Raw genomic sequence first — 26,000 nt, 5'->3', positions numbered from 1 at the left:
TCACTTCGTTCCTTCGAAGGATGGCGAAAAGGCCGCGAATTTTTCATCTGCTTCTTCTTGGATTATAACGAATAGTGCATACCGTTGTTTACTGCGCTCTTGAGTTTTAAATGATAAAAGCGCTATCACTTCTCCAAATTTGAGAATGCGCAGGGAAGACAGGTCACCTGTGAAAAATGAAAATCTGGTTGGCTGTTTCACACGTGAAGACGCAGCTTTGGCTATTGCTGCTGCTCCTGCAGAACAACAATAACAAAATTTCCCGACTTCCTCTCAAGCCAAGGTTGACGTGGCTCTCGCCGGACAAGTGAACGCTTCAGCTTCCGGAATAAGATACAACACGCAATTTTACATGGTAGGAAGTCTGGCGTACCGTTTTTGGGGCGAAAATAAGGAAACAAAGAGATTACTCGCAACAAATAAGGAGGAATCACGAAGAAAAATGAAAAACGTCCCGTAATTTAGTGCAGTGTGCACTCGCCTGTAGGTAAATTAAACTCAAAGAGGTCAAAAGCTGAAGTGCCGGTTTCACCATCAACGGCTATTTTTCAAACAAACTGTGATGAGGTAGTGCAAGTTATGTGTGCGGACCACAGAGGCAACGCTGCGGCGCATTTCGCTCTTAAACGATGATCACGGAGTCCTTTTTGCGCGTTTGAAATTTAGTGGCGGAAAACTTAAAGGCGTCTTTGCTTGCCATACGTGCAGTAACATACCCAAAATTAACCACAGAATCGCTTCTTTGCCAAGAATAAAAATCGGGAGGAGCTGTCCTGAGTTAAGGCAATGATTGCCTTGAGTGCCTTGGCCAGGGATGATGCGAAGCCGGGAACTGGGCGCTGTGACCAGCCCGCTTCAAAAGGGACGCTACGTCCGTCCGTGACTGGGAAGCGACGCCGCAGCTGGCTGTGCGATTTACGCCAGCGGTATGCTTCCCTTGCGGCGCTTGATGATAGCGACCAGCAGACACAATCCTTATCGCTTGCGCTCGCGTAATCGCACAGACAACGCCTGCGTCGCAGCCCTGTCACCATTTAGGCAGCAGCACACCCGGCTAAATGAGTTGTTTGCTTGTTGGGCGGAATGATTTATGATTTATTTGATTTAACGTCCCAAAGCGACTCACGCAATGAGGGACGCTGTAGTGAAGGTCTCCGGAAATTTCGACCACCTGGCGTTCTCTAACGTGCACTGACATCGCACAGTACACGGGCCTCTAGAATTTCGCCTCCATCGACATGCGACCGCCGCGGCCGGGATCGAGCCTGAGTCTTTCGGGTCAGCAGCCGAGCGTCACAACCGTTGAGCCGCCGCGGCGTGTTGGGCGGAATGTTTGAGCACGGCAGTCGTGGCGCGCCAGCGGACATATTTCACGGGCATCTGCAGAGAGCGAAAAAAAAAAGCGGATATGCAATAGATGTAAACTTAGAAACTCTTCAGAGGGACATTTCTTGGACCGTTCTACAACTTTCTCATTGGACCCTTTCGCCTATCTTCCTTGCTTGAGAAGTATGTTAATTAATTTTTGACTACTTATGCAGTCAAGCCCAATACACAAAATAGTGTGAGTTGCTCCATAAAATAGACCGCAACATGCATTTGGTCGCGTCGTCATAGAGTGCCGCTTCATATTTTGAAACCCTTTCTAAAGTTAGCTGTGATACCCTGTATAGTGTGATGCCTGGATATATTTATCGCGGTTAATGCCTGTTTTGGAATAATAAATATCGTGGAAAATTTTAAATCTCAGATGTCCTCTGCGCTCCTTTAGTTCTTGCCGTTTAAGGTTACGTTTACTTTCTCTCATGCTATGTTAACGGCTAAAGTTTCCTAGAGCGAGTTTAACTGCGCGGCTTTAAGTTTTTTTATAATTTGCTGATAAGCTTAAATGTATAGGGGTTCCAAAACACGTGGATATTCAAGTATTGATCGCAACATTACTGAAATAAAACTGTGTATCTAAGTTACTCGGTAAATGACTAAAGTTCCGCCAAATTTCAAAACTGATGCTCGCACATTTATAATGCAAGACGATTACGCGCTTTTCACCAGCTTCTTACTTCGGCTTGTTCCGGTTCAGTCATTTTCATTTCTTTGACGCCTTGCTCTGTTTATTAATGAGGCCAGTGACGTTCGTCTTTTCTTCCTTCGTCTCGTACCCGCACTATTTTGTCCATACTTGCGGGCGTGCTATGTGTACTCCTATCTGCTCGAATGCTATGGGTAAACGAAAAGTCTGGTAACGATAAAATGCGGAGGTTACGATAACATTTTGTTATTTCCGGCTTTCTTTAAGAGGTAGGAAAGCAGGAGGTAGTCTGAAGAATTCAGCTAAATTCCGTAATTTTATTAGAACTTCGAATTAAGATTTGCGAATGTTGAGTAGCGTAAGCTACACTGGCCGAGATTGACTAGTTTCGTGTGCATCCTGGAGAGCCGTGCTGCGCATGCGCGAGGAGCAGTGATGTCTCAAAGGTGAATAAAAAAAGAAGCCCTGTGTCGAAGCTGGACATCGAGCCCGGGCCTGTGGCGTTTGAGGTGGAGACGCTACCACTCCGCCACGACGGCTGTTTTTTTTTCTGTATTGCATGGAAAGAGTGCCGAAAGGAAAGGCTAAGCACGCTTACGCCACAAAACACCGAGCTACCTTACCCCTGCATGACCCCTGCGCCACGATGGCGCGATTTTTAACCGTGAATAAATGCGCAAAATAAGCGCAAGGTATCCGACATAAGGAAGTTTAATATGGAGAGAATCGAGCATGCTCTCAAGAACGGAGGTGGCCTAAAAGCGGTGAAGAGGAAACTAGACATAGGAAAAAACCAGATGTTTTATTTATTTGTGTTAAGAGACAAGGAGGGCAATGTAATTAGCAATATGGATAAGATAGTCAAGGTAGCTGAAAAGTTCTACACAAATCTATTCAGTAACCAATGTAATAAGAACGTTAATGATAGAGATAGTAGCGCACAGCAATGCGTCATACCGCCAGCAACGAAAGAGGAAATTGCATTGCCTTAGGGGCAATGCAAATGGGTAAAGCAGCTGGTGAGGATCAGGTAACAGCAGTTCTGTTCAAAGACGGAGGGTAGATTCTGCTAGAAAAATTAGCCACCCTGTATACACAATGCCTTATGACCTCGACCGTACCCGAAGCTTGGAAGAACGCAAATATAATCTTAATTCATAGGAAAGGAGACGCCAAGGACTTGAAAAATTACTTACCGTGGGCGGATGGGATTGGGAGATTTGCAGGCATAATAGAGTGGGCGCAGCTGGTAAAAGACAGGGTTAATTGGAGAGACATGGGAGCGGCCTTTGCCCTGCAGTGGTTATAGGCAGGCTGATGATGATAATGAATGAATGCGCGGCTTTCATATATTAACTCTTCCGAACTAGATGTCGCCGCGCTTACGCTACGTATATCCTGGCCTAGCAGGGCTAGGCCATCATCATTTTTTTCTTGACTTTCCTTCTCAGACAAAAGCATTTGGACCTTTGCAGGCAAGGAGTTTATATGCATCTTATCTTTGTGCTTGTATTGCCTTTGTTTTTTTTCTGCTGCACGTTTTCCTTTCTATATCGATTACTACAATACCTAAATGCAGCGACTTCAGAGAAACATTTACAGAAACATTTCTGGAGCAATAAATTAGTGAATGGAAACCGAACTGTGAGCTGTGAAATAAGACACTGCACGTTTTAGTTCAGAGTTTCCCGGGGTAAAAATAGGAACTATTGGCGTACTAAAAAAGCCATGGTTAAGAGATGACTATTTCCGCTCTAAACCATTCTGCTTGAGCGAGTGTTTAAGACGGGCTTTGTTCGAGCCGTCAGACCATGCCGGGAGAGACACTTGAGAATCACCAGTACGGTTGGTCGAGCATATTGTTCGATCGCGGTTACTGCCCGGTGCGAGACAAAAAAAGAGAGTCCAATTGAATGAAACCCCCGCCTTGAGTGATGAGAAGAGATCAATGCATGGGGATGAAAGCTGCAAATGGGGCGTGGGGGGTCTGCTTTCAGGAGAATGGGCTGCCGAAAAAGCGCAAGTGCTCACGCGGGTGGTTTGTTCAGCCCACTCGAATATGCTTCAGCTGTTCAAGCGAACTTCACGGATTTCGCGCTTGCATTGAACGCTGCGACGGTCCATACAGTCGACTTTGAGAAAGTGCAATGTAAAATTTCTCCTGCATGGATAGCCACCATTTTTAATATGGTGTTTTCCGCCCACTTGCGTCGTTGTACACCAAGGGCCGGCTTAATCTCTGAGAGGTATTTTCGGGGTTTAAAGCCGACGAATGATAGCAGCACTGGGGAGTACGCGGCTAAAGGCTTTGTTGGCGATGAAAGCTGGCAGTGTATTATAACCGGTGTGGCTGAGCGTGCCGCCTTGATAAAACTGCGAGTGGGCCTGTGTGAATGGTTGTTTTCACAAGTAACTTCACCAGAGAGCTATTCCGAGCACGACCCAGGCGGCCCAAAGTACGACTCAAATTTGGCTTGTTGACGTTTTCTTTTTTTAACACCTAATATCTCCTTCTGTGTCTCTCTCTCTTAGGCACGACAATGACTCTTGTTCGTTCGCGCTCGGCCACTTAATGTCGTTTTTACGACTCATGTTGTCCGTATCTAAAGTGGGGAACTAATAAAGTTTATAGTGCTGTCTTACTTTATTATGCATCCATGCACTCTTGAAGGGAAGAGATGCGGAACGATTCGCTACCTACAGTAGTGAACATATATTTTCAAATTTTTCATAAAAAGTTTAGATATCACGGATATTAAAGATCTATTTTCATTTTCTTGGTATATTATGAAGCAGTTACGTCCTTGTATTTTGTCGGGAGTATTAAGGGCCTGACTGTTTGCCTTCAGTTCGTTTTTCATTTTTTGGGCTTTCATGGGTGCTTCCCATTGGGTTCATTTTCCATCCTTTTTACGTTATTATTAGCTTGCTTTCATTTGGAGGTGACATGCTCTACAGTTGCTTGTATTACTGCACATTTGTGTAAGCATTGCGTGGAGTGTGATGTTAATATAACGTCATCGAGACGGCTGAAATGACAATTATTCGAGGCCACAACTGTGGGATGAAACACCATCAGCTTTAACTGGATTTCAGAGTAGCGTAGTGTACGCCTTCACAACTTTTGAAGAGATAAAGGTTCAAAGCAGGCTTTGTTTTTCAGCCTTCACAGGAGTCGCAACGCAACGACCAGCAGAGTTCTCGAGCCTAAAATCTCTAGACTCACTGTTGTCAACATTTCCGAAGATTTCGTCATGTTATCAGGCTCACAGTAACCTCATGAACTTACTTTGAGACGTCATGTGCATTGTGCTGAGCTAAACGAGACTGGCCGAGCTCAAACCCCGCACATCTCTGAAAAGAATAGCATTTCCAGGACGATGTAGGTAAAGGAACACCTGGTGTGGATAAGCCACGGATGAAAAAAATATGCCTCTACCGTCTGGAAGACGTTGAAGTAACGAACGTTAGCCGTTTGGCAGCGCCATCGATCATCCATGCAAGTATTACCACTTGATTAGGCGACTTTTTCATACCTCACAGCGAGCGGGCGCCTACCGCTTTGAGGTCGGATATTTTTCACCAATTTGAGACGAAAAAGTTTTTCGGCTCTTTGGAGGGCCATTTTTCCTCACCTGAAGGAGGTAGGGGCCCAGTCGCCATGAGGTATGAAATTGTGAGCTGCTTAGTGCTGACGTCACGGCCGCCATGTTAAGCCTAACCATAACTAAATATTAACCTACTTGGGCGATATTAGTCTTTACTTAGATCATGACGTTATCGGTTAATTAACTATAAACCTAACCATAACTAAACATTTACTTCAATCGTTAATTTTGGTATCTAACGTGTTCTACTCATCTAGCGGATTCCATATATCTAATTCATTTTATGTTGACCTTCCTAACTACTGAGTTAAAAGCGAATAAAATACTCACTTGACGTTATGTATGACGTCACACATTCAGTGACGTCACCAACCAATCCCCAAATCAATATACTAATGACGTCACCAATTAATCACAATTGGGTTGCTATATCGATTTACTGTGGGGGCCGTACTAGAAAATTTCGCGACGGAGGGAGGTGGTAGCAGACCCCAAGAAATCGAGAAACGTGATGAGTAAGGGCTAAGGCTCTTACGAGGGTGATTTCATTAGACGAATCTAAGTTTCCGTCGTGCGGGAATGAAGAGAGTCGTTCACAAAGTTTAGTGCGCTAAAAAAAGTGAAATTTGAAAACCTGCAATATCATATATTTTGTTCACTGCTGTATCTTATCAAGGCGCCCCATAAGTGACAGTTACAGATTACATATTGTGTGCAGAATGAACAGAATGCGGTTCTAAATAGAAGTTTAGATTTTTCTTGTGGACTGCTCCTTAAATGCATAATTCCGACGTTGGAATATCCACAAATAAATGCCCAGAAAGGCATAATGAGGAACAAGTTTACCTCGAAACCTGTTGGAAAATTTTCTTATTCGTCGCATTCTCAGCGCAAATTCACAGTTGCGCAGAAAAAAAAAATACCTTTGCCAGATTCAGGAGCATTTCACTTAATTAGCGGAAAAAAAAGAGAAATATCGGTGTCGGCTGCCTAATCTAACGCGGAAAGGCACAGAGTAGATCGGATGGATTGCTCCCCATAGTCCGCGCGTTTCCTGGAAACAAATTTCCAAAAGAACTTTTCTTGATTGGCGGCACTAAATTCAGCGCGTTTCGGGTCGCCACGGTGGGGACGGTAAATCTTCGCGGGGTGAGAAGAAAAAACAGCATATTTCGCTTGGTTCTTTTCTTTCCTTTCTTTCTCGCTTGGTTCATGTTTGCAGCCAATGCAGAACCTCGCAGACAAATTCTTTGACAGTGCCGCTATTAACGTGAGGTTACGGCTTCAAAATTTCCGGCTTCTTTTTTAAACATCCATCACTCATTCTTATGTTCACAGCTATTCTTCACCTTAAAATTGCTTGAAGTGTAATGTGAAAACAAGGAATAACACAGAGGCTAAGAGAGATTAGTGGCGTTCAGGGTGATGTGTTGCCCTTCGTTCAATTCCTCAAGGAACAGCCCATAAAATTTGAGGGGACACTTAAGCTCCACATCAAGGGTGCGTATTGTTTGTGGTTTATGGCGGTTTAAAGTCCCAACGGTACTCAGGCTGAGGGACGCCGTAGTGGAGGGCTCCAGAAAGGTCGACCACCTGGGGTCCTTTCACGTGCTTTGACATCGCTCAGTATACACGGGCCCCCTAGAATTTCGCCTCTATCGAAATTCGACCGCTGCGGCCGGTATCCTTAAGCGCACGACGCGATATCGCAATGGGTTATATACCCCATATATGCAGAAGGAAATTCTCTACTTAACATTCATATATCGCACGGAGTCCTCATGCCCTTCTTGGCGCAGTGGTGCAGTGGTTAAGCGATGCGTCACTGCTCTAGGGTAACAGTTGCTCCCTGATATGGGCCTTGTGTGGCCCCGGTTGCTCTTCTCGAGTGACTAGTCATTAATGTGACTGCCACCTTAATGATTGGTGGGCAGGTTGTGATGACGCTGCAAGGTCACGTGACCTATGTGGCCCACTTGGCTCCTAGGTTGCTCTCTGGGGACGACCTGCCAGAACAATGCTCGTGATTTTTCGCTCACAACGTCGACGCCGACAACACCAACGCCAGCGCTGACAACACCGACACCGGATTTTCTGGATAACGGGGCCTTTAATGCTATCGCGGTAATTAAAACAAGGAAAGCTTATAGGACAACTACCACTGTGTAACACGAGATTACGCGACAGTTGTTGGCAGTGGGGAATGTAACTGCTCATTTTAACATTTTTGTCTTCTGCATTGGTAGTGCTTGTGACGTCACTGTGCTCTCTGCCGTAACGTCACTGTGTTCGGACAACTGAGCGTAGCGCGTTTTCAAAGTGCGCAGTGTTCTTTAATCATGCCCATGTGAAAACTCCGCTTCAAATGCTTAGTAGTTCCCGGGGCCACTTCGCAGTGGCTTACAGATGATGGCGCTGTTACAGAGTATGTTACAGATGATGATGCCGACACCGTATTTTCTGCTGAACGGTGCTTTAACATATATATTTCACTCCATCATCCATGCAGGCTTTATATACCACATCCGCCTTCAACTACTCCTCCTCAGAAAACCTCCCACAGATCGTTCTTCCAAAAAAGAAAGCGACAGAATTTTGCAACCAAGCTGCTAGTGGACCATTTGTTGGCGTGAGTGGTGTCGTTGTTGGCGTAACAGACCACGCCGACGACGATGTGTTCGTGCGACGTCACATTACAATGAAGTCGTCATCATGTAACCGGTCTAGTGGCGTCACGTGACAGCGTCTGACCGTATAATCATTTTAACACTTTCAAAAGCGCTGCGACAGGGGACACTTTTGAAAGTGTTAAAATGATGTACCAACTAGCTCATTTATCCGTGTTATCGTAGAATCACCGTCACGTGTTCTGTCGCGTGGCGCAACGTCACATCACGTTACCGGGATGTCACTGTCAGGTTACCGTCCACATCACGTGACAGCCCGTAATCGGTGACGTTATCGAGAGAGATAAGCCGTCCGATGGCGCTTCGCACAGGAGTTGGTATTTTCTCTTCACTGCATCAAAACGAGAAAAATGAAAATCGTAGAAACACAAATAACTTCTGGTCAATGGCTTTAATGAGCAAGCTTTCTAGTGGAGGCATTTTTTTTTTCAGTGTACCATAACAGCGTGGATATTAAGCCACGCAACATGTCACGCCATGTGAGCACCTTGCTGCGATTTACGTGCCTGTTTTAGCTTCATGGCAACAATTACGCCATTCGCGAACTGGTTTCTTTGTCAGCTACTAGCTTTTAGGTCGTCACTGGTAAAACTGAAAGTCAGAAGTCCAAAAGGAAGATGCTGAACAAATTTCCCACTTCAGTGTATTGATACGATAATAAGACGATGCTAGTTTTTCGTAACAAAGAAAACAAAATTGAGAGAATTCCTTTCCTTCGCTTCCGTTCTATTCTAATCATTCACAGCACCCAGAGGCTCATCGTTGTATTGCTGGCTGCATCGCTCCTCCATAGCCAGTAACGGTCACTTAACAAAACACGTTGTGGGGCTAGTGTCGTTGCCATTTATTTAGCGCTAAAGAAACTTCTTCAAGAAACCAGTAACGGTCCTTAAAAGGCAGGATTGGAGCATAATCATAGAGAATGCTTGTTGTACACCCAGTTAAAATTTTCCCCTACATTTAAAACAATATTCAATTTCCAGCATACTGGCTGCCCTTTGATACACCGACCATGCATTATGCATAACTCAGTTATTCTGGTGTTCAGATACTTGCGAAGGCCTACTTTGTGTTCTATAGCTGGTATCTTTAACTTAAAATTAGAGCTTTTTCTTCCTTTCCACACCTGCAGCAAGGTGGTGGTACTGTGGTCTTGATAACTAATTTCTAGGCTTGGCGCGTACGAACACGTAGGCTGAAATTTCGATGAACCGACGCGCCTACGCTTTGCTTTGATTGTGCTCCGATAAATCGAAACGGAGGCCGAGACACCGCCAGAAATTGCGAGTAATTTTATTAGAAAGAGCGTCGGTGGCAGTGCCGAGGTCTATGTCTTGTGTTTCCCGTTCATTTCGCAGAGGCAGGAGGCTCTCTGGAGATTAGTTCTTTGATATTTATCAAATACGCGAAGTCCTGGAATTCGTTCTTCGACTGTTGTCCGCATGTTTCTGTTTCTTTCTTCACCACACGAAATACTGGGGTTATTAAGTGTTCTTTTGTGTGGCAGGTGAAGCGCGAATAGAAATAGTCAAATGTTCTGTGTTTTACTTTGTGGGAGGTTGTCGCATAGTCTCTATCTATGTTTTTCTGTCCGAGTTTTGCACAGCACCGCGTAGTAGGAAAACGACCGATACCACGAGGAAATGAACGCCACTCAAAAAAAAAAAGAAAACTGAATCTAAGAGGTGCTCGCAAGTGCTTGATGCTTCCTACATGCAAGAGCTGCATGAAGGAGGCGACTAAACAGTATAGATAATCTTCGACGATCGTTTTCTTAGGCCATTGCAATCATCATCATCATCATCATCATCATCATCATCATCATCATCATCATCATCATCATCATCATCATCATCATCATCATCATCATCATCATCATTTTGGTTTATTCCTCGGCAGGACATAGGCCTTGCCCAATAACGTGCATTTGTTTCTTTCTTGCTACGGGTGCGCCAGCTATATGCCAGCTATATACCAGCCTGCGAGTTAGCACCTACTTTTAAATACTGTAGAAAGCTTGGGTGAAACAACCTCTATAGGCAGCAGCAAATGAGTTCTTGAGCAGTGAGAGTGGAGTGGCAGAGGCAGCCAACTTTGTCGCACAGCTTTTACAGAACGCCGTTCTTCGATGCGCCTCTTCTTCATTATTTTACACGAATGTCTATCACTATTGTTGGCATATTAAAATGTCTCAGAATCGCAATCCCTTTAGCCTAAGCCCTCGGTTAACGTTTTCTAAACAAACCCAGTAATGCTCATTTCAGGGCAAACGTCGAGGATGCACTATTTGACGGCGGACTCTAACCGCCTTTAGCAGTGCTGAAAGTGAATCAGGCGCAGTGTAAATAAACCCATTCGTCTCACTTCCGCCAGCGAGAGAGACTAAGCACAGAGTGCAGACGGCTTGTAGCGGTCGCGCATTTTCTGTTTTTGTCTCCGATACATATCTTCACAAATGGCGCCTTCATCGACGGCGCCAAAGCTCAGTGCTCCTCTGGTCTCCGCTGATGCGTATCCTCGGTTAGGGAACCACGAGAAGGAGTGAAGAGAAGAAGCCCTCCACACTGCATGCATTATTGCCAGCCGTGCTCTGCCTTAAAGGCGACTTAGATTTTGAAACCTCTTTCTTAGCCGGCAAAGACGATGTCACAGGTTTCACTTCCTTCATAATTATATTCCATTGTTTCGTATCCTACAAAACATTCTTTTATTTGCTGGGTTCAGGTGCTCCTCAGGGTTCAGTCTTGGGGCCTGTTTTATTTAATATTTACATTAATGACCTGTTAAGCGTTCTGGAACTAAACACGTCGGCCAGGTTATTCGCCGATGACTGCGTTATTTTCAAAAGCATTCATTCTGTATCCGACCAACTTGTCCTAAATTCGAACTTGCAGGTTCTTGCAGACTGGTGTAAAAAGTGGGATATGACAATTAATTATGACAAAACCGTTTACTTATGTGCTACGAACAAGATCAACAAAATGAAATTTACGTATGGCATTGGGGATAACATAATTATTCAAGGGGAAGAATATAGATACCTGGGCGTGACTTTAACATCTGATCTTAAATGGCCATCCCATATTTCCAACATCTGCTCCTCTGCAAGGAAAAAGCTAGGCTTCTTAAAACATGAATTAGGCAATTATTCAAGCGCACTTAGACTTCAAGCGTACAAAACAATTGTTAGACCAACTCTTGAATACGCCAGTATAGTATAGGATCCACACACCACAATCAAAATTGAAAAACTAGAAAAAATCCAGAGATTAGCAGTAAGGTTCATATATAGCCGGTATAAGCGAAGGGACTCTCCGTCGGCCATGTTACATCAGGCAGCCCTTGAGCCATTGGCTGGAAGAAGAAAGGCTGCCCGGCTGCATTTTTTTTCACTATTTGTATTTTCAAAAACTAGGTATTCAGCCACAGGACTACTTCGAAAGGGACTCAACCAGACCTTCACGTCACAAACATAGTCATAGTATCAAGGCAATATTTGTCCGCACGAAATTCTACAAATACTCATTTTTCCCGAAAACAATATCTGACTGGAATTCCCTTCCTCATGATTCACCTCTCCTTTCTTCAATCTTTTGAGAGTCTATACATCTGACTGTACGGTTAGAAAAAATGATTATTTATTAACAGTACATAGTGTGCTTCTTTGTCTATGTGCCTGTGATTGGGGCATGTACTTTCACAAAATGTATTTGCTTTATAACCTTGCCTATGTATGTTAATATTTTTCTTGTTGCAAATTGTAACTTCAGCATTGTTATAGATTCCAAGGCATAGTGCTTACTAAGAAATGTATGTACCCTCTCCTGCTTGGACCGATTCGGTCTGCAGTATTCTGTAAATAAATAAAATAAATAAATGAACCTATAAATCGCATTTGTCATTTGCAGTTTCTGTTCAGCCCTGCTGCGCAGTAAACAACAGCAGCCTCGGAAGTAGGAGAGAGCCGAAGGTCTAAAGTTCCAATCTCAGGATTCTTTGTTTCCGTGCACGAAAGAAAGACCAGAGCAATGAAAGAACAAGAGAGATGAACGGCGAAGCAGAGAGAGCGAAAGCGTGTGCGCGAAAAGAAGGGAACGCTTTCTTCGCCGTCTGCCCGGCTCGCCTCGAAGGTACATCTGCGTGTGCTACGTGCTTGCTCGAGACCACACCTGCTCTGTTTCGCTCCTTATTTATTATTTATTTATTTATTTCCGACCTAAGCATCGCTTAAGAGGGATTCGCTCTTTGGAACCATTTCTACTCGATCGGCAAGTCACCACAAAAAAAAATAAAATTCGGGGGGCGAAAACTGGGCTAGCAAGGATGCGCGAATTCATGCGGACTGTGTCCGTCCTGTTATTTTGTATGCGTTGCATTTCCAGCACGTTGGCACTGCACTGTCACTAACACTGTTTCTGTTACTAGCGCTGTCACTGTTACTTGCATTGTTATAAGACAAAAAAAAAGATTGGGAAGTAGCCATTACTAAAACTGTGCTTGCCTCAGGCTTACAGTATTGGTAACATTTGTGATCGAGCTGAAAGACACGAAAATAATTTCTATGTGTGTGAAAGTTCACGACCGCAACCTCGAGTGCCAGGGCGTTTTCTATTCATTCATGATAATGTAGTGGGAAAACGTCATTCTAGAATACATACCCTTAGAGACAACGACTGGCTAGGTTTCTCGTTTATTCAACCATTTCTAAAAAATTCAATATTGATGTTAGGCAGGTGTGGGTAACCGACGTAATGACGACAGTAGCAACAGTACGCTGCCGCAGTAAGTGTGGGGAATCGCCTTATTAAACGCGTGATATCGATGCACCCAGACTTTCTACAAAGCCGCTCAGTTTCGCACCGTAAACGAATCTCGCCCCTCAAGCAGTTCTAGGCCACCGTGGTGGCTCAGTTGTGGTTCTCGGCTGTTGACCCGAAAGGCGCGAGTTCGATTCCGTTCGCAGCGGTCGGATTTCTACAGGGGCGAAAGGCTAGACGTGTGCTGTGCAACGTCGGAGCACGTTAGGAACCACCGGTGGTTGAAAAATGTCCTCAACCCTCCGCTAGAAAGTTCGTCATGACCCGAGCAGCCCAAGTCGCTTTGAGCCGTTAAATCTCATAAAACCATAAAACGTCAATATGTTATAATTCATTTATGGCACATTTTGTATTTTCTTCTTTGACTGCAAGCTTTTTTTAAATTTCATCGTTTCATATACGGGCTTTTACTCCATTGCAAGTAGTTGGTTGAATGATATGTTTTGTCTTTATTTTCGACTAGAGCAAGCATTTAATATATTTTTTACTTAGAGACAGAAAAATATTATTGTTACCCTTTAGGTAATGACAAAGGAACCTAAACTCATGTTTGATTTCTGTTTATGAAAAAAAAAACAAGAAGGAATAGGGCTGCCGCTCATACGCGTCCTAGAAAGATTCCGGATAGGAGAGTAGAAAGAACAAAGTGAAAGTGTGAATCCATGAGAGAAAATAAAAAAAAGACTGCGGCTCGACGCTCGAGACACTCTGAAAGAGCTTTCTTCGGAGCGCCGATAACAAGCCATCCTCGAGGGATGCTTGCTCGGAAAACTTGCAGCCAAATAAAATTTCGGTAAAAGGTCGCTGCCTGCCCCGAGGCGCCTTGAAACGTCGCTCATGCTATGTTACAGAGCAGAGAACACTAGGTACTAGGCCAATAAACATATAGGATGAATAAATAAATACGTCAGAATGAACGGTAAGCAGCTGCAACCCTGTTAGCAGGTTGCCAAACATAATACCTAATTTGTCAGCCAATGTCTTATTAATTAATCGCCCCTTCACAACGCGACAGAATGCTAGTATATATTATGGCTTCTCGATGCTCACGTTTCGCAGCAGTGGGGATCACTTGGTCCAAAAATATCGCTGATGGTAGATTAGGACATTACTTATAAGTTCAGCCCAGATTGCACGACTTTTTATTATCAGCTGTTAGAGGCAAAGCTATCTCAAATACATCTAAATGCTCGTTTATTTTCGTAAGACGGGGGAGAAAGGTGCATTATTATTTCGTAAGTGCATCGGGGTGGTTTAGTCAAGCACGTTTCTAAAAAAATGCATGGAATTGAACAGGCCTCATTGTTTTCCCGTTGATGAACTAGCCAGCATGTACACAACTGAATTTTCTTGTGGACGTAAATTTACCTATTTCAGTGTTTGCTCGAATTCGCGATAAGCTGGTCGCGCAAACTGCGCGCAAACTGGTCCGCGATAAACCGGCCCCGTTGTCGCAATCGCGCCAATAATTACTGAACTACTGACGGCCTTGTAGTTTCGTTTAATTTGCCCCGTCGTTTCCCAGAGTTCTGGAATGTGTTGAGATCCACTCGAGTACAACCGCGCGTCCAGTGGCGCTTGCATGCTTATATATTGTGCCACGGCACGCTGATGCTTGCTCCCCTGTTTCTTGTTCCAAGCATTCTACAACCGTCTCTTGGCCCTGCCTTAAGGGAGTACACGCATCGAATTTTTGAATGCGTTTTTTTTCTTTTCAATGGCGCGAAAGACAATGGTGTACATGAGTCACAACATGAAGTTCACCTAATAAAGCTGAATAATTTATCACTGATTTTTTTGTTCGTGCCATTTCGCTTTCGCGTACAACAGCCTAACGACGGCGGTGACGTAACAGACGATTTGTGGTCATCTGACTCATGCAAAAACTGCTGTATAATCGCAACGGTGCATTTATGTTGCCTGTTGAAAACACCACCGGGCTTATCCGCAACAAAATAATCTGATTGGTAGCGAGGTCTGAGGTGTCTTCAGCACCGCCAATTTTGAAAACCTGAGGGCTCGAATGTTCAAGTACATTCCATTGGATTATCATATCTGATTATACTAACCCAACCTACTCGTTCACTTGAGTAATGCCACTAATCCCCACAACTTCATCTTAATTCACTCAATAAGGTCCCCTAATCCACACTAATCTACCCACTAATCCACCTTAATTGATTTCCGGGGTGGGCCCACACTTAACATTTCGGTGGTCATTTGCAATAATTTGGAGTGGGTCAACTTTCAAACAATATCGCGTTTTCTCTTTTAAGAATGTGATTAAGAAGGCCCCCAAGATTTTCAAGACAGAAGTAAATGTTAAGAACGGGGCTATGAGTACTGCTTTGCCAGTTTAGTATTTCGTGCTGGTGTTGGTGGACTCGTCGTACGAATGCGATGCTTGGTAAATATTCCTTCTGAATTGCTACACCCGCTTTGAATTCACTATTATCTTTCCCTCTTAGCCGCCGATATGCATGATATAGACAAAAAATAAATCCGAAAAATGCCCGCGCCTTTATTGCCCGGCGGCATCGCGATCCAATAGAGGCAAAGCCTTTGCTTCAGTTCCCTGCTCTCCGACAGCATCTCGCATTTCCTCTTGGGTAGTGCGTGCTTTGGGTTTCGCCTCTAGGGTTTACGTTTTATGTTTCGCCTGTGGCTGCATTCTCGACATCATTACACCTTCTTCTTTTTGTATTCCCTTTGCTTTTTTTGCATGACTATGTTTGTACGACTTTCACGGCAACCACGAAGACGACGCTTTCCCCGCCGTACAATGCATCTCTCGTGGATACACAAACGGCGCGTCTTTCTGCGTCGCCTGCGCTGCTGCGTATATTGAGAGCGCTTGATTGAATCCAGCCCACGCTAGGGAGCGGCGTCGTTCAGGCGTCATGCGCTTCCATATTTGCAGATTGTTACACCACATCTGCGGAAGTGCTCAAAAAGCCTTAGCGTGAAACGTTTGGTCCCATTGTTGTTTTGCTTGTAGCTCTCTCTTTTTCTTTGTCATTGTCATCGCGGAGAGCTATGCCCCCCGGCGATGAAAGTATCACGGAAGCGAATCACGCTTTCATGTTACGGGCATTCGTGTCGTTTTACTTGTGAGCTCAGCAGTGCTCTTTACCGGAGGCCCAGGTCTTTGAGTGTTCTGGTATATTCGGTTTAAATAGCAGACCTCCGGACTCTGCTGGCGGTTAAAACGTGGCGAATACGTTGCTAGCGAAATCGAGACGCGAAGTAGACCACCACCCGCGGTAAAATGCGCTGATAGGTAACCCTACGTTTAAGTTATATCAAGATAAATTACTGAAGAGGACACTGCACGCTACAGATGCAGAGGAAAAAAAAAACCATTTCCTCTATGAAGTAAAGATGCGATAAATGGTAGTGTGCTGATATATTTAAGATTCATGCGTACTCACATTTCGCGCTGTTTATTTGGTCTCAGAACGCACAAAATATTTACTCATGCAGTGTTTTCAAATACGCATCTATGTTTTATTTTTGGGAATAGAAATGTTCTTGACCCTGAAAGACGAGGGTGCGATCTCGGCCCTGGTGGTCGCATTTCGACGGAGGCGAAATGCACAGACCCGTGTTCTGTGCGATGTCAATGCACGTTAAAGAATCCCAGGTGGTCGAACTTATCCTGTTCCAATGCGGCGTCCCTTATAGCCTGAGTTTCTGTAGGACGTTAACTCTGTAAGCCAGCCAACCAAATGTTCTTGAAATAAAAAGAAATGTTATTGAAATAGCTCAGTCAGCGTTGTTTGTTTTTTCAATGTGTGATCAAGAAGTCGTAAATGCGTGGCGGTGCAAACTTCTTTCCACATAAAAATTTATTTTAAACCTTTGGAGTTAACTCAGTTTTGTTGTGTTGTTTGTTTCGCCCCAAGTCCGATTTCCAGCTGCAAGCTCATTTTTCATTTCTATCTGATTGTGATGTCTTAATACCAGGCAGAAGCTAGAAGTACAAACTTCGCAATTGCAGCGCGCATCCCGCTAGAGACTTGGCAAACAGCGATTCTGGAGAGTCTACTCTTTTTGCCATTAATCCTCTGTGGACTTATTCGAAAAACCTTATGTGGTCACAGGAAGAGCGCAGTTTTGCATCTTGGCCCACCGCGGTCTCTTAGTGGTTACGATGCTCGACTGCTGACCCGAAAGACGCGGGTTCGATCCCGGCCGAGGCGGTCTAATTTAGATGGAGGCGAAATTCATGAGGCCCGTGTACTGTGCGATGTCAGTGCGCGTTAAAGAACCCCAGGTGGTCGAAATTACCCTGAGCTCTTCAGTACAGCGCCCTTCATAACCTGAGTCACTTTGGGACGTTAAACCCAATAAACCGTATTGTCGCACCAATACCGTACGCTAAGGTTATGAATTTAGGTAAACATTGTTCCGCTTCATTGCGATGCGAGCGCTTCTGTTCTCGGGCACATGTCGGTTGCATGATTTTTCACGTCTCATCAGCGTAACATACTGACAGATCGATTTTCAGGATAGTATTGTATACACCCACTTGCAAGTACAGGTGGCTGCAATATTAAAGCGAACACCTAGTTTGCATTAAAAAACTAGCAATTTTTACACCCACCTGGTACCGCCTAGTCCTCGCCACACACTGAAAATGGATGATCGTTTTCGCCTAACGACGCGCTGCCGTTCGCGTTTGCACGCTGCTCTTTTCTTAGCGCAACATCTGCTGACAAGGTGCTCTCTACGGAGAGTATAAATAACAGGGCGTTTCAAATACTGTCCTAAATGACTCATAGTGTCTGGCGATAGCGCATAGTAGAGCCACCTTTTGCCACCGCGTGCACTGCGAGAGTCTGGCCAACGTACGTAATTTGCTATTTCTGCAACAGCACCTAGTGTTTTATGTGCGGAGTGCTCCAAAGAGCACGATGACGTGGGATGTGTGTGCCGCGTTCGAGTAGTACTAATAACCGGTCGCCCCCGAGGCACCGGTTGTGTGGATATCATTCATGAGGTCCCGGACGTAGAAAAGTTGAATCGCACACCCTCCGAACTGCCAGTTAATAATCTCGTTAGCAGATATTTGTCCCGTGGATGCAGTTCCTAGCATATCGCCCACTGCCAACGCAGTAGCTCTTCGTCGCTTCAAAGGTATGAAATGATGATAGAAAATGATGGAGACCAGGCACCAATAATCTTCGATGTCTCCGTGTTATTCCCAGAGGGCGGCACGGTAAATGCGGCTGCCTTTTCGCGTGCTCGGCATGAATTAACGACGTTGGTGTTTTAACTCACTAGAGTTAAGAACTTCGTGTCGCAGAAAATCCGGCGTCGTCGTCGGCGTCTTTGACCGTGAGGGTAAAATCTACAAAAAAATGGCAGTGGATTAGCTCGGCTATGACGGAATATACGTTGAGAGGGGTACGTTTCCCTGGCTGAGCTAGTTGTGGTCACTATATGTTTAGCAATGAGAGACATGGGGCTCCATCTCGGTGGCTATGCGCCTTCTATTAGGCTCGGCAGTCTGGCATCTCCGTTTGGCAAGCCGCTCCTCTTTCTGTTTGGGCGTCTCCGCTGCTCTCTTCACCTTCTGACGCTCATTATGTCTTTGTTGAGTAGCCACGCGCCAAGCGACAACGTGAAGATCGGAAGAGTTAATGCTCTCTTGTCTATACCGCCGTTTAGCAGCGGCTGGACTCTCCTCCTCTGCACCCATGCCAAGCGTTGTGACACAGCCGCCCATTACATCTCCTCCTTTTATACGCAATGTTGCGCATGCGACGCGCGGTTCGGGTGATAGGCGTGCGGTGAGGCGGCGACAAAGCGCGTGGCACACCTATGGGGTCTCTCTGGTTACTATGGTATGGGCGCATGCGCACAACTGCTCATCGGCGTGACGTCGCGCGCGGCTCCGATGGTGGAGCGGGCGCGCGGCCACACCTGCGGCTCCACTCCGGTTGCCATGGTAACTGCACATGCGCACAACTTTCCCCTCCCAGCCACGGCGAAATGCTCGACTGGTAGCCCAGCGTTGCTCTTTCTACAAAAATTACAGAGAAGCAACCTATGAGGCTGGTGGGCCATCTAGGTCACGTAGTCTTGTGGTGCCATCACAACCTGCCCACCAGAATGTGAGCAAACTGCGCAACATGGCACGTAGCAGTTAAATTAATATATTGTTCGTGAGAGGTTGCATGGGAAAAGCAACCTTGGTCGCACCCCCCCCCCCCCCCCCCCCCCCGGTGGCAGCACCTGTCATGCAGTGCAGCGGCACATCGCTTAACCGGTGCACCACTACGTCAAGAGTGGTATAACGACAAATTCCGCATATATGGGACAAATTACCCATATGTCCCATATGTTACCCATTAAGGCTATTGTTCAAAACTCTTAAGGAGGAGCTTAAGTTTTCTCTCCAACTTTTTTTACCATTCAGCTCGTAAGAAGTCGCTATGACTCGCTTTTGCGCGATACTGGCGTATTTTTGTCTGATGTTCTAGACTTTATGACTAATTGGCATTACATTTCTTGGGCATGAGGCCTTCAGCTCAGTTTAGTCCGTGCATTTGTGCCGTGGTTTTCTCCTGCGTTCTAGGTAACAACCTGCACTCGTTCCATACTGTTTCATGTCTTACTAGGACTGAAAGGATACATAAAGTAAACAAGGGGGGGGGGGGGGGGGACCTCAGGGAGCTTGGCAGCGTTTCTACACGAGGAGTCGTATTCTTCTGGGTAAAGCGTTTATCATTAGCGGGGTTTACTGGGGCCTTCACTCCGAGGAGGAAGGAGCCCAGTGGTGGGGAGGAGCGCGTGAAATAGGACGGCTATTAGGATGGGGAGCGTGAATGTTTTTCAAGCAATGCTGGCTGATAAAGAGCATTATCCGGGTGACCTGCAAAACTCCGAAAATAATATACGCCAGCTGAGCAGAAAGGAACCTGATGAGTGTGCGTGTGTGTGCGTGCGTGCGTGTGCGTGCGGGGGGGGGGAGAGGGCTTGAAAGGCTGTGTGTCCACACACTCCCCAGGCAACTGCAACAGGTGATATGCTATGACTGGTTCGGCTGACCTGCAAGAACGAACACACTTGAACAGAAAAGCCTGTAAGGCAGCGCCTGTCAGTGTGTGTCTTCCCTCAGCCTTGTTGCAATTCGCGCTGTTCTTCTTGAAAATGGCATACCAACTCGCCCAAGCATCAGTCCTCATACCACTCCTTGCGCAGTGATGCAGCGGTTAAACGATTTGCCACTGCCCTGCCATGGCAGGTGCTGCCACGGTGGGGCTTGTGAGACCCAGGCTGCTCTTCGCAAGCAACCTCTCGCGACCAATCATAAAGTGAACTGCCACCTGCCACGGTGGAACCGCACAGACAACGGATCAATCGCCTAGTGGGCGCTCAAGTGCTAGCACAATAAAACGATGCTTGGTTTTAAGGGCGTTGCAGCAGCCACGGATGAAAACGGTTGCGGCGTTTTATTATCCGCCATGTACATTATTTCAGAAAACAATTTTCTCAAGCACACAAGAAAAGATCAGAAACGTGGTGCTTCCCTACTATTTAATGATTAGTCTGTTGATTGTCAAGAGAATGCACATATTTTGACTCGTTTCCTTGGAACATCGCTATGACTCCCAGTGTGGTCAGGTTGCCCATCAAGATAAACAGCATCATGAAGATTTATAGGAACTGTACATCTGACACCCATCTGACGAGAGCACCAGGCTAAATGTATAAAATTGTAAAACGGATGGCTTACCTCTCGGAAGTGACACGTGCAGCTATGAGGGGCGCCATAGTCGAGGGCTCTGAATTAATTTCGACCATCTTTGGTCCATGACCGTGCGGTCATATAGCACAGCACACGTGTGTCTTCATATTTCGCTTGCATCGAAACCCGGCCACCGCTGGCGGGATCGATCCCGAAACCTTGGCCTCAGCAGCCAACTGGTTGAACGTATCAAAAGTGGCACCTAAGTTACAAGGAATGCCGTGGTGCAGGGCTGCGGATTAATTTTGACCACCTGGGGTTTTTTAACGTGCACTGACTACCCACAGCCGACCCATGCTTTTCCATTTTCCCTCTGTTAAAGCAGCCCCAGAGGGTGAGCTTCGATCCCGCCTCCTTGAACTGAGCGGACGAAAGCCAAAGTCGCTGCGCCCCTACAGCAGGTGACGCTCTCCAATCCAAGCACTCCTCATCCTCGAGCCCGTTGGCCATGGTTTACACGGGTTAACTCTGAGTTGCCTACATCCATTAGGAGTCTGTGCAATTCTGAAATGCGTTTAAATCAGTTGCTCGTTGTGTTCCACGTGAAAGGCTAATCACGGTTTCTTAAATGGATTTGTAGGGCTAGTGCAAGCAAAAGGGCTAGTGTAGGTACACGGAAAATTTCCCATTATCGTTTTTTTCCGCCTCATTGCCGCTATCCCCGCTTGCATTAGGCACACAGAACGGAGGCTGTGTTGTCACGCAGGGAGCGTTAGATGCAGCACCGAACACCAAGCAGGGTTATTCAGAAATACCTCAGTAAGCAGTGCTTTTATTTGGGAGGCAAACTGAATTTTATAGATTGTCCAATATCTTTGTCAGACTAAAGCTGCCTCGCTGTACGTGCATACGATGTATACTAGTGTCCGCTTTCGGTACTCAGGGATACCAAACACGGTTTCCAATCGAAACGTTTCAAAGTGTGGTAGTTGGCAATCAAATACTTGACTACAATCAAAAGAAATCATTCAAGTGTGTAGGTAGTAAAGAATTGTGTTTTTGAAAAGGGTGTGTGCACAAAGTTTGAGTGTCCGTTTTTTTTTTTTGCCTTGAAAATGGCTACAGGCCTAGTAACTACTAAAAGTATCTGCTAATAGCAGTGCTCAGCGCGAATAATTAATTACAAACGATTTTGTACCGGCAGTTTCGGCCTCGGTCGGCGCCAACTCTAGAGTTCACCCGGACGTCACGGTCGACCTAGCAACCTAGGCTGCCACATTCTGGTGACGTCGGCGGTGCTGGTAAGTACCAGTTGTTCCTCTCACTAACCACTGAGTTCGGTGACGTCACAGTAATTCGGGTAAGTCCACCTTGACGCCACTCGATCCGGGTGGCAGTTTGGAGCAGCTGCTCAGACAACATTCAAAATCATATTAACCTGTGCTACGCTCAAAGGCTGCGACTACAAGGCATCTCCTCGCGCCAACGTAAGAAATCATATCGTTTATTTGTGTTCGAAAGTTTGTGTCTGTACTCCTTAAGCGTGTAACGTCCACAGCGCGCAGCTTTAACCTTTTCCGTTGACCGCCGTGCACTTCAACCTCGAGTAAGATGTTTTCAGAAAGAAGACGTGCTCGATCAGAGAACCCGAATCCTTTCATATTGAATTGCGAGTCGGATATGTTACATTTGTCTACAGCTGGAACGGCGAGAGGAAGAGCAATAATATATGCTGGCTGTTGCTCCCCGGTTGCGGCATTTCAGGCCAGCCTCTCTTATATGAGCGTACACGGTACAACGAAATGCGAAATATTTTAAATGTGTCCCTCCTTGCCCACGCGGACTCTGTCGATAAACTAGGCATATAGGGCGCCTCCGAGGTTACCGAAGAGATGGCCGGTTTTTTATCACTGCACCTGCTGCGGCTTGCACGCGAAAACTACCAAAGCAGCAAGCACGCACAAAAGCACGTCGCATAATTAGCAATCTTCACGCGCGTCTTGAGCCAGAAATCAGCAAGAGTTGGAGCCACCTTGCAGCTTTTCGGTATAAACGAGCCGTGTTGTGCGAGCGCCCTTCTCTGATCTGGCAGTTCCTTTAGCAGTGGACGCTTTCGGGGCCTCTGCTAGAGATTCTGCGTGACTCAAGAGGCGCACCGTTCTCTCCAGCCTCTCAGAAACAGTGGCTGCCTTCAGCCTCTCAGCTTTTGGCCGACGTGCGCGCTTCCTCAAACGTGGCGCAATCAAGGCCCGGAGGCTGGCAGGGATTAAGAGGCCTTAGCTTCTTCACTCCCGCAAGGGTGCGCTGAGTGCGCAAAAAGCGCCCAGGTGGGTAACCTTTTTTACACTGCTGCGGTGCGTAAATCCTCGTTTGGATTGTATGCAGGTATGTTGCCGGCTTGTTTTTCCTTTGCCCATCAAGTTCACTATTAGTAATCTATTTTCTACATATAGCACAATTAGCTCTAAACTGAGAAACATGTCGCTGCATTGACTCGAAAAGATGTATAGAGGGATAAAATTAGTGCAAAAAATACTCGAAAAAAATTTAATAAGTAATTCGGCTTCAATGCGAGCGGCCATTTAGGTAGGCGGATAAGACTGGCGGCAAGACGGCAAGAAATACGTTGGTGGTCAAAATATTTTTTCGCTACTCCGGAAGTACTTGCTCGTTGTAAATTCGGCTTTATTACAAACACAAATGGGTAAATTATTAACATCAAGACTTGAAGTCACGCTGCTTCCCTAGAAGCAGGTATATGTAGCCTGCTTTCCTTAGGTGTGGTCGAATATAGGCCTCATTTAATTACATAAGCGGAAACCAAACAGGAGGGCTCCTAGATTACCTCTCAAACCTCTCATGTGCCTGCCAAGAGAGAGAGAGAGAGAGAGTGAAATTGAAACTGGGCTATGCTATACGTGAACTTGCTCTGGACGTCTTTCAATTCTGCTTTAAGGATTTAGTCTTCGCAACCGATGCAGGGCTCATGATAGACGCAGTAGGCAAAAAAAGAAAAAAAATAGAATCGGTCATATTCTCTCAGTCAAGTTCTTTCTCGAGCTCGGCATTTTTCGCTAACAGAAGCGGAATGAAAAATGTGCCTTGTCTCTCAATGCATTACATAAAGTTACGTACGTTGTGTTACCTGGCTGCATATAATGCTTTTTTGTAACCACCTGCCAATAAATTCAAATTTTCAAACGACCTTCAATCTTCGTGCGTAGAATAAGTGAATTTACATCTTAGTGCATCCACCATTGCAGATGGTTACCTTTAACAATACCAATTAGAACATATGAAGCGTGATGCGCCCCTCGCTGTTGTGTTGAAAGTACCGCGACCAGCACAAACATTAAAGACACCGCTGCAACATGTTAAAGTACTACCATGACAATTACGAATGCGAAGATTTATTTGTTTGTATTTTAAGGAATAAAAAACGCATAGGGCACCCTTGCACGTAGGTACATCGTTGTCCCCGCGGTCCCTCTTCAATTAAAGTCCGCTGATAAAGTTCTGCGTCACGCCATGCTGACGGAAGTTATGTTCCCATAGTAGGGTTATGACTTACGTTAAAAAGGCTCGCAAGGCATATTGTATTGTTTTTTTTCTTGGATGGTCTAAAACTGTTGTCTTCATACCAGCTTGCGAAGTAGACTCAGTACTGGCGCAAAACCCTGTCTCTTTCCGCTCAGTGTCCAAACGCGATCTTCCGCGATTATCGCCACATTTATGTCAGTTTGTGCTCATATATTTGGCTCCCATCTGCGAAATAAACTGCGATTTGTATTTTGCGAACGTGGGACGAAATATTTCTGGGTGCAGTTTGGTGATTTTAATCATTATTATTTTGTTATACAGACACACCCTGGCGGCCGCATTGCTAGTAAAGCTTAATAGCAAAAAGCGCGTGTACTCTGTGCTGTCATTGCTCGTTAAAGAAACCAATTGTGTACAAAATAAATTTAGTGTCCTTCAGTATGGCGTCTCCCGTAGCCCACTGACACCTTCGGAACGTTAAGCCCCACATGCCACATGCGAAGACAGGCTGGGAGTGACTTTCTAAATGATAAATTTATTTTTGCTCCCTCGCTAATATCTGCGCAGATATTCCAGTGTATGTTCACATCGACGCCACCGAAGGACCGAGCCAGTCTTTCACTTCTTTTCTTGCGTGTTCTGCTTTTCTGGTAAGCTTCTGCGAACCGAAATCGAAATTTCCTCAATTAACACAGGCCTACTTCAACAGGCATGCGAGTGCAATCAATAAACGAACCAGCTATCAACTCGTCCTCGAGCAGTATTCAGATTCGTAGGTAAGGAATATAGAGGCAGGTAAACAAAATGGTTGCCTTGAAACCTATAAGGTTTATTTTAATCACGTTTACGCTCGCTTTAGAGGCTACAAGGAGTGGTTTGCAGATCGGCTACGTTTGTTGCTAAGAAGGCGCTTGGTTAAAAAAAAAGCAGCGCATCAAAGGCATCAAAGCCTTTTTTTTATTTTCCTTAAATATGGAGAAAAGTATTGAACACAGAAGGCTAGCAGGTGCACACTGCGGTCAGTTTAGAGCGGCTAAGAATTCACAGCTCATCTATTCGTGAGGCAGAGGGATTAAATGTGACGAAGCACTGTGTCCGCAATTAATGCAAGGTCGACCGGAAACATGGACACTGACCACTTAATGATCAACAGTTCTACACTTTCGCTAAGCGTTCAATAGGACTAGAAAATTAATAAATTTGGAAACGAAATAAAGAAATTCGCAAGAATATTGCTGTTTACTTCCAGAAGAGATGTATTGATTTCTCCTTGAGGCCTTGTGATCATGCTCTCGACCAAACTGTCTTCGACTCGAAGAAGCAGGGGAGAAATTAGTTGGAAAGCGCAATTGCTTTCTTCAGCTGGTTTCCTTCTTTCAATAGGAGATAGTCAGTGTCAGTGGCTGTGAAAAGAAAGGCTGATAAGGTTTAGGCTAAAAGGAAATAAATTTCTTTAATAATTTTTTGTCGTTATATTAATGCAAGAATGTATTTAACGGCTACATTTTGTGGGGACCTGCCCTGCAGCCCCCTGTGATTGCTTTCCCGCCAGGCACCGTGCAGCGGCGGTCTCACCTCGAGGCTGAGCGCATTCCCTTGTGAGTTACATTAACTGGCAAGAGA

The 26,000-nt window shown here is 45.4% G+C and overlaps 1 long non-coding RNA gene across 1 annotated transcript in view; it reads left to right on the top strand.

Moving 5' to 3' along the window:
- LOC144120490 (uncharacterized) overlaps positions 1 to 26,000 on the top strand; it is a 276,226-nt gene that overhangs the window by 34,199 nt on the left and 216,027 nt on the right. The window contains exon 2 of the long non-coding RNA XR_013312447.1: positions 22,042 to 22,138. This is a non-coding gene — a long non-coding RNA (uncharacterized LOC144120490). The remainder of the gene's footprint in view (positions 1 to 22,041; positions 22,139 to 26,000) is intronic.

This window comes from Amblyomma americanum, chromosome 2 (genome assembly GCF_052857255.1).
Source record: "Amblyomma americanum isolate KBUSLIRL-KWMA chromosome 2, ASM5285725v1, whole genome shotgun sequence".
Taxonomy (NCBI): domain Eukaryota; kingdom Metazoa; phylum Arthropoda; class Arachnida; order Ixodida; family Ixodidae; genus Amblyomma; species Amblyomma americanum.
Note: the sequence above shows the minus strand (reverse complement) of the source record. Positions and strands in the feature narration are given on the sequence as shown.